The 8,823-nt window shown below is 46.1% G+C and overlaps 1 non-coding gene across 1 annotated transcript; it reads right to left on the bottom strand.

Annotated features, from left to right (window-relative positions):
* Positions 1-7,780: 7,780 nt before the first annotated feature.
* Positions 7,781-7,852, bottom strand: trnaw-cca (transfer RNA tryptophan (anticodon CCA)). Its single transcript has one exon. It is a non-coding gene; the product is annotated as a tRNA-Trp (tRNA).
* Positions 7,853-8,823: the final 971 nt, after the last annotated feature.

Here is an 8,823-nt window from a genome sequence, read left to right as displayed (position 1 = left end):
GATTAGGACTCCCAAGTCCCTTTGCAGTTCAGCATTATGAATTTTGTCACCGTTTAGAAAATAGTCCACTCCTCTATCCTTTTTTCCAAAGTGCAAGACCTCGCACATGCCCACGTTGAATTTCATCAGCCATTTCTTGGACCACTCTCCTAAACTGTCTAAATCTTTCCGAAGCCTCCCCACCTCCTCCATACTACCTGCCCCTCCACCTATCTTTGTATCATCGGCAAACTTAGCCAGAATGCCCCGAGTCCCGTCTTCTAGATCGTTAATTTATAAAGAGAACAGCTGTGGCCCCAACACTGAACCCTGCGGGACACCACTCGTCATTGTGGTTGCCATTCCGAAAAAGAACCTTTTATCCCAACTCTCTGCCTTCTGCCTGACAGCCAATCGTCAATCCATGTTAGTACCTTGCCTCGAATACCATGGGCCCTTATTTTACTCAGCAGTCTCCCGTGAGGCACCTTATCAAAGGCGTTTTGGAAGTCAAGATAGATAACATCCATTGGCTCTCCTTGGTCTAACCTATTTGTTATGTCTTCAAAGAACTCTAACAGGTTTGTCAGGCACGACCTCCCCTTACTAAATCCATGCTGACTTGTCCTAATCCGACCATGCACTTCCAAGAATTTAGAAATCTCATCCTTAACAATGGATTCTAGAATCTTGCCAACAACCGAGGTGAGGCTAATTGGCCTATAATTTTCCATCTTTTTCCTTGTTCCCTTCTTGAACAGTGGGGTTACAACAGCGATTTTCCAATCCTCTGGGACTTTCCCTGACTCCAGTGACTTTTGAAACATCATCACCAACGCCTCCACTATTTCTTCAGCTATCTCCTTTAGAACTGTAGGATGTAGCCCATCTGGGTCCGGAGAATTATCAATTTTTAGACCTCTTAGTTTCTCTAGCACTTTCTCCTTTGTGATGGCTACCATATTCAACTCTGCCCCCTGACTCTCCGGAATTGTTGGGATATTACTCATGTCTTCTACTGTGAAGACTGACGCAAAGTACTTATTCAGTTCCTCGGCTATTTCCTTGTCTCCCATCACAAAATTACCAGCGTCATTTTGGAGCGGCACAATGTCAACTTTTGCCTCCCGTTTGTTTTTAATGTATTTAAATAAACTTTTACTATCATTCCTAATGTTACTGGCTAGCCTACCTTCAAATGTGATCCTCTCTTTCCTTATCTATCTCTTTGTTATCCTCTGTTTGTTTTTGTAGCCTTCGCAATCTTCTGACTTCCCACTACTCTTTGCCACATTATAGGCTTCCTCTTCTGCTTTGATGCATTCCCTAACTTCCTTTGTCAACCATGGCTGCCTAATCCCCCCTCTGATAACCTTTCTTTTCTTTGGGATGAACCTTTGTACTGTGTCCTCAATTACTCCCAGAAACTCCTGCCATTGCTTTTCTACTGTCTTTCCCACTAGGCTCTGCTCCAAGTCGATTTTCGTCAGTTCCTCCTCAATGCCCCTGTAGTTACCTTTATTTAACTGTAACACCTTTACATCTGATTCTACCTTCTTTCTTTCAAATTGGAGATTGAATTCGACCATATTATGATCACTGCCTCCTAAGTGCTCCCTTACTTTAAGATCTTTAATCAAGTCTGGCTCATCACATAACACTAAGTCCAGAATGGCCTGTTCCCTCGTGGGCTCCATCACAAGCTGTTCCAAAAAGCCCTCCTGTAAACATTCAATGAATTCCATTTCCTTGGGTCAACTGGCAGTATTATTTACCCAGTCCACCTGCATATTACATTCCCCATGATCACTGTGACCTTGCCTTTCTGACATGCACTTTCTATTTCGTGGTGCATCTTGTGCCCCTGGTCCTGACCACTGTTAGGTGGCCTGTACATAACTCCCATTATGGTTTTTTTGCCTTTGTGGTTCCTCATCTGTACCCACACAGATTCCACATCATACGACCCCATGTCGTTTAGTGCTATTGATTTAATTTCATTCCTAATTAACAAGGCAACCCCGCCCCCTCTGCCCACATCTCTGTCTTTTCGATAGGTTGTGAATCCCTGGATGTTTAAATGCCAGTCCTGAACCCCCTGCAACCATGTCTCTGTGATGCCTACCACATCATACCTGCCAGTCACAATCTGGGCCACAAGCTCATCTACCTTGTTCCGTACACTGCGCACATTTAAATATAGCACCTTTAATTATCTATTGACCGTCCCTTTTAGTTTTCTTAGTGTGGTGGACCTTGGTTTACTGAGCCTTTCCATACACCGTGTCATATTTTGTGGGATGGGGACTATTGTAACCTTTCCTGAGTTCTGTCTTTTCGTGCTTTTTTGTATTCCTAAGCAGCTACGCTTCCCACTGATTACTTCACCGCTTGGTTCCCTGACTTTTCCTTCCCCGCCAATCTTTAGTTAAATCTATTGACCACCCTATTTACTCTTTTCGCCAGAACACTGGTCCCAGCTCGGTTCAGGTGGAGACCATCCCAACGGTATAGGTCCCCCCTGTCCCAAAACTGATGCCAGTGTCCCATGAAAAGTAACCCCTCATTCCCACACCACTCTTTCAGCCACGTGTTAACTTCCCTTATTCTTGCCTCCCTGTGCCAATTTGCACGTGGCTCGGGCAGTAATCCGGAGATTATGACCTGTTTTTTAATTTGAATCCTGGCTCTTTATAATCTCTAAACAGGTCCTCTTTCCTAGACTTGCCTATGTTGTTGGTACCGACATGGACCACAACAATTGGATCCTCCCCCTCCCTCTCCAGTATCCTTTCAAGCCGGTCAGAGGTGTCCCGCACCCTAGCACCGGGCAGGCAACATACCATGCGCGACTCTTTATCCTGCTCACAAAGGATACTATCTATCCCCCTGATAATAGAATCCCCTACAACTACAACTTGCCTATTTACTCCCTCCCCTTGAATGGCCTGCTGAACCATGGTGCCTTGGTCAGCTGACTCATCCTTCCTGCAGCCCTGTTCGCCATCCACACAGGGAGCAAGTGCCTCATACCTGTTGGACAGAGTCAAGGGCTGAGGCTCCTGAGTTCCTGACTGCTGGTTCCCTTTACCTGCCTGACTTGCAGTCACACCCTGCTGTCCCTGGCCACTAGCAGGATTTAAACTACTTACTCTGACAGGGGTGACTGCCTTCTGAAACACAGTGTCCAGGTAAGTCTCCCCCTCCCGGATGTGCCTCAGTGTTTAAAGCTCAGACTCCAGCTCATCAACTCTGAGCCAGAGCTCTTCGAGCAGCCAACACTTACTGCAGATGTGGTCACTGCAGCTCGCAATGGGACCTGCCAGCTCCCACATCAAGCAGCTCAAGCACATCACCTGACCAGCCATCACTAATTAATTGATTAGTTTAATTTAAGTTTATGGTGGGGGCAGCTTCAGCCAACATTACAGCTAACATTCACAAAAATGTTGGCTGCTATCAATGAGGAAGCAGTTAGCTGCGGTGATTTATACCGGAGCAAAGTCAACTGTCATCTCCAGATTTACACTTTTTTAAATGGTGTCAGTGAGTTTCTTTAAGTTTCTATTAATTCACAAATAAAATGAGATCAACATTATTTCAAGTAATTCAAACTTAAGATTCTGGCAATTTCAATCAATTGCTTGCTAAAATTATTAACTTATGTAAAAGAGGTGGAGAAATCCACTGGCTTCCTTTACCTTTTAATTACTTCAAAACGTAACTTTGCTGGAGTTTCACTGACTCGAAAGAAAGGTATTCAATTTCACCACAAGCTGCCAGCTATCTCAAGCTGCTGTTAACCCTTTGAGAGACTTCTGCTTTAACTAACATGCAGCATCCAGTTTGTTTTAAAATGTATCTTTTCTCGCCACTACAGTCCAAGGATACAATTTTAGCTTAATGAACGATAGTTTCAAAAACACTCTCGTGGAACTAAACCGTCTTTCCAGATGTCCCATCAGTTCATCAAAAACACTCGTAGAACGGAACCATCTTGCCAGATGTCCCATCAGTTCAATTTTCGAATCCCCAGACTGACCTTTGATTTTGTCGAGACGATCTTTCCGTACCAACCGCGAGTGACCAGACAAATCAGACCATGAGAAGGGGGGAAAACAAATGTGTGTAATTTTACAGCTACACACATTGTGGGCCCGTTTCCACTTTCCTTGTCGAAAATCAGTCTAATTCTGATGTCGCAGTTGGTCGCTAACCGTCTGGAGAAATCCCGGGTTTCCGGCACCAAATGACAAAACATTGAATTCTTTACCCGTTAGTCTGGCCTCAATAAAACTCGAGATGGATTTGTAGGCATAGTATTATTTATTTTTAACCAACTTGCAAGTCTGAATCGCATCACACAAACCCAGAACACAAGCTGCCTCCTGGGTCTTCCGAATCGAGTGCTATTGGAGACAAAGGAATCTCTACAAATACATTCAAATGACATCAAGTTTCACATACAGATTCCCATTGGTCATCCTATACCCCTCCTGACCTGGCAATACATCCTAATTGGCTCACTTCTCATTCCTTACCCCTGGATCTCTTGTTACCCAGCATCCTTTTCTCCTCCTCCACCAGACACACCTCCCCCTTTTGTGCCATGCTTTCTGAAATCCTTTGTCTGTGAACTCACCAGGATTAGACTGGCCTACATCTACATTACTGTAACTAATATATTTAAACTAACTATTTTATATCACATTCATCAGCTTCGCAGTTCCAGGGTCCCAGGTTCGATTCCCGGCTGGGTCACTGTCTGTGCGGAGTCTGCACATCCTCCCCGTGTCTGCGTGGGTTTCCTCCGGGTGCTCCGGTTTCCTCCCACAGTCCAAAGATGTGCAGGTTAGGTGGATTGGCCATGCTAAATTGCCCTTAGTGTTGGTTGAGTGGGGTTATTGGGTTATGGGGATAGGGTGGTGTGGGCTTGGGTAGGGTGCTCTTTCCAAGAGCCGGTGAAGACTCGATGGGCCGAATGGCCTCCTTCTGCACTGTAAATTCTATAGGGAACAATATCCAATAATAAACCACTACAGAAACCGAGATCACAGTTTCGCCACTCGGACGGATGCGAACAATCCAACCAGACTATTTCGAACAAGCGAAGATTCCTGCCTCCAGCCACCTCACTTTCTCCAGCTCTCTTCCTCAGCTCGAAACACACGAAATCACGCAAACGCCTCCGACCAAATTATTATTGCGATGGTCGGGAATCGACCCTGGATCAACTGCTTGGAAGGCAGCGATGCTCACCAGTATCCCTCCATCACTGACTGCCGAATGTTGAGTCCTTTTGATGCTTTGCTTTGTTTCGTAAACAACGTCTTACTATGTTTCTGTTATTTCACTCCAATTTAAAATGCTCCTGAATGAAAGTGTCCGTGTCGCACGGCTCCCGGTCAGCCAGGAGATGGCACCAGTCCACAATAAATATTTTTACTTCTGATGTTCTGTGTGTCATTACAGAGGACTCTTGCTCTGGCCTGAGACCTCACCTTGTCCTTGTGTCCTGATGCTGCCGTTTGCACCCTGGTTAAGTAATCATAGAATGCCTCCAGTGCAGAAGGAGACCATTCGGCCCATCCAGTCTGCACCGACCCTCGGAAAGAGCACCCCAACACGGCCCAATCCCCTAGAACCGTTTGGATACATCAGGTGTCAGTCTCCTCTGGAGACGAGGGTTCAATCCCACTCCTGACATTGACATTGATTCTCAGCTGCGATAAGATGCCAGAGGTCCCGGGTTCAAAAACCCGGATGGTGTCATTGACTGAAATCGGGAGGAGGTTTGAGCTCCAGGGAAGTTATTGCAGCGAATATATCAGTGCAGAACACGTGAAGAAACGGACAGGGTATTTAAACGTCGTTTGATCATGGTGTGGGATTCTGAATTGATCCTCAAGTAAAAACAGCATCCACGCAGCTGGCTGAATACAATGGTTATTTGTACCTGATAAACCTTTGATTTGACAAACGCGCTTGCGGGTTGAGGTGGCCGAGTGGTTAAGGGGACGGATTGCTAATCCATTGAGCTCTCCGTGCTTGAGTTCGAAACCCATCATTGTCGATTTTCCATCCTGCTTTCTCCCAAGTGGGACTCATTTTTCCAAAGTATCTGCAATCACTGATGTGACAATCCAGTCCAAGTTGTGAGGCCGAATTGCATCGAGTTGTGTTGGAAGAGCGAGAATTGAAAATTCAGTCTTGTTCCGATTGAGATGCATTGATCGGGTAGTGAGGACGGAACCACTCTGTCTATTGGGTCGTGTCAAAGCCAAGCGGCATTTCATTTTTCGAGAGAATGAGGAGTTTAGGGAATCAGGATATTCACCCGGCAAAAATCTGCTGGAGGAGGGAATGAGGGGAGTCCAAAATTGTATTCAGAACTTTAATGTAGCGGCGGCAATGCAGATTCACCAGAATGATACAGACATAGACGGTTTCATTTACGAGAACAGATTAGAATTATAGAATCATAGAATGGTTCCAGCACAGGGTGCGGCCATTCCGCCCACCGTGTCCATGTCAGTCGCCCAGAGCTGGAAAATCTCAGCAGACCTGGCAGCATCTGTGGAGCGGGAAACAGAGAATGGGAAGCAGGGTCAGACTGGACTGGAAACTGTAACTCTGTTTCTCTCTCCACAGATGCTGCCAGACCAGCCGAGTTATCCAACATTGTCTATTTCTGTCGCAGGATTTTATGAAGAATCCCCATAGCGGCCTTGCCTTTGTGCTCGGCGTTTCTATTTATTTATTTAGTTCTGTATTAGTTTAGAGTACCCAATTATTTTTTTCCCAATTAAGGGCCAATTTTGCGTGGCCAATCCACATACCTTGCACATCTTTGGGTTGTGGGGGTGAAACCCACGCACACATGGGAAGAATGAGCAAACTCCAGACGGGCAGTGACCCAGGGCCGGGATGACGCTTCTATTTATAAAGACTGGTCCCGTATGGGCACTAAGGGTAATTTGGCCAATCCACCTAATCCACGTCTTTGCACTGTGGGAGGAATCCGGAGCACCCGGAGGAAACCCACGCAGACACGGGCAGAACGTGCAGACTCCGCACAGACAGTGAATCGAACCTGGGAGCCTGGCGCTGTGAAGCCACCGTGCTAGCCACTTGTGCTACCGTGCTTTGTGCCCAGAGAAGTTATTGCAGCGAATATATCAGTGAAGAACACGTGAAGAAATGAAAACGACATTTTAACACCGTTTCACCATGGTGTGGAACTGATATATCAAATAAAAAACCGCACGCTCGTGCACCCAGGTAACTGGCTGAATGCAATGATTGTATGCAACCCCGATAAACCTTTGATTTATTTGCTGAACAAGAATTTCCCCATCTCCGCCTTAAAAATAATCAATGTCCCGCTTCCGCGGCCTTCTGTGGCAGAGTTCCAAAGTCGCACAACTCTCTGAGAGGGAGAAATTTCCTCATCTCTGTCCGAAAAAGAGCGACGTCCTTGTTTTTAACTGCCCAGTAGTTCTGGTCTCACCCACGAGCAGTGAGATTGAACCAACTGTTTGGGCAGCACGGTAGCACAGTTGGTTCAATATTCTCAGATAATAATATGGAAGCGGCCAACGTGCGGCTCGAATCCTCGATGCTGGGAGGTTGAGTCCCATGCTCTACCGACTGAGCTATCCGATTGTTTGATGAAACTGCTCAAAAATATAAACTGAGCGGGTAAATCTGAAACATTCGGACAAATTGTGGTTTGAACGGAGTCATTTCGGGAACATTCCCACAGAGAGAAATTCCTGGAACCAGCGGCAGAAAAACATTCTGAGCCTGACGTGATTTGAACACGCAACCTTCTGATCTGGAGTCAGACGCGCTACCGTTGCGCCACAAGCCCAAGCCCAAGAATTGAGCGTTTCTCCTCATAGATTTATGTTTTATTTACACCCAACCGTGCGAAAGAAACCCAAGGAAGTTATATTGAGGGATAATAAAGGGCCCTGAAGTAAAGCAGCTGTATCACGTGGTTAAGGGGATGCACAATAATCCATTGTGCTCTGTACACGTGGCTTCAAATCCTATCCTCGTCTGTAACGTGTCTGTTGTGTCTCTGTTTGGTCCACTTCATGAGGCTTGAGTGAAAACGCTGTGATTTTTAGCTTTTGTCGGAGGGCTTGGGCAGTGAATAGTCGAACACTGTCCATATTATTTCACTCCTCGCTGTACTTGCCACTAAATTCCGAGTGAGAAACTTTCTCTTCCTCAGTTTGAAACTCACAAAGAGGTGCAAAATTTGCGAATTTATTATTGCGATGGCAGAGAATCGAACCCGGGTCAACTGCTTGGAAGGCAGCTATGCTCACCACTATACCACCATCACTCACTGATTAGAACGTATCCTTTTGGTTCTTTAGATCAGTTTGATTTACTGTTTCGTAACAAATACTTACTTTGCGTCAGTTATTTCACTCCAATTTAAAATGCTCCTGAATGAAAGTGTCCGTGTCGCACGGCTCCTGTTCAGCCAGGAGATGGCACCAGTCCACAATAAATGTACTTTCTATGTGTCATTACATAGGACACTTACTCTGGCCTGAGACCTTAACTTGTCCTTGTGTCCTGGATGCTGCCATTTTCACCCTATTTCAGTAATCATAGAATGCCTCCAGTGCGGAAGGAGGCCATTCGGCCCATCGAGTCGGCACCGACCCTCGGAAAGAGCACCCGATTTCGGCCCAAACGCACCTTACCTTTCGAATAAGTCAGGATGGCCGAGCGCAGGTCGCAGTCTCCTCTGGAGGTCAGGGCTCGAATCCCACTCCTGAAATTGACTTTTCCTCCGCGAGGCACCATCCAAACCTGGAACCC

The sequence above is a fragment of the Scyliorhinus torazame genome, chromosome 24 (assembly GCF_047496885.1).
Source record: "Scyliorhinus torazame isolate Kashiwa2021f chromosome 24, sScyTor2.1, whole genome shotgun sequence".
NCBI lineage: Eukaryota > Metazoa > Chordata > Chondrichthyes > Carcharhiniformes > Scyliorhinidae > Scyliorhinus > Scyliorhinus torazame.
This window is presented reverse-complemented; position numbering and strand designations above follow the sequence as displayed.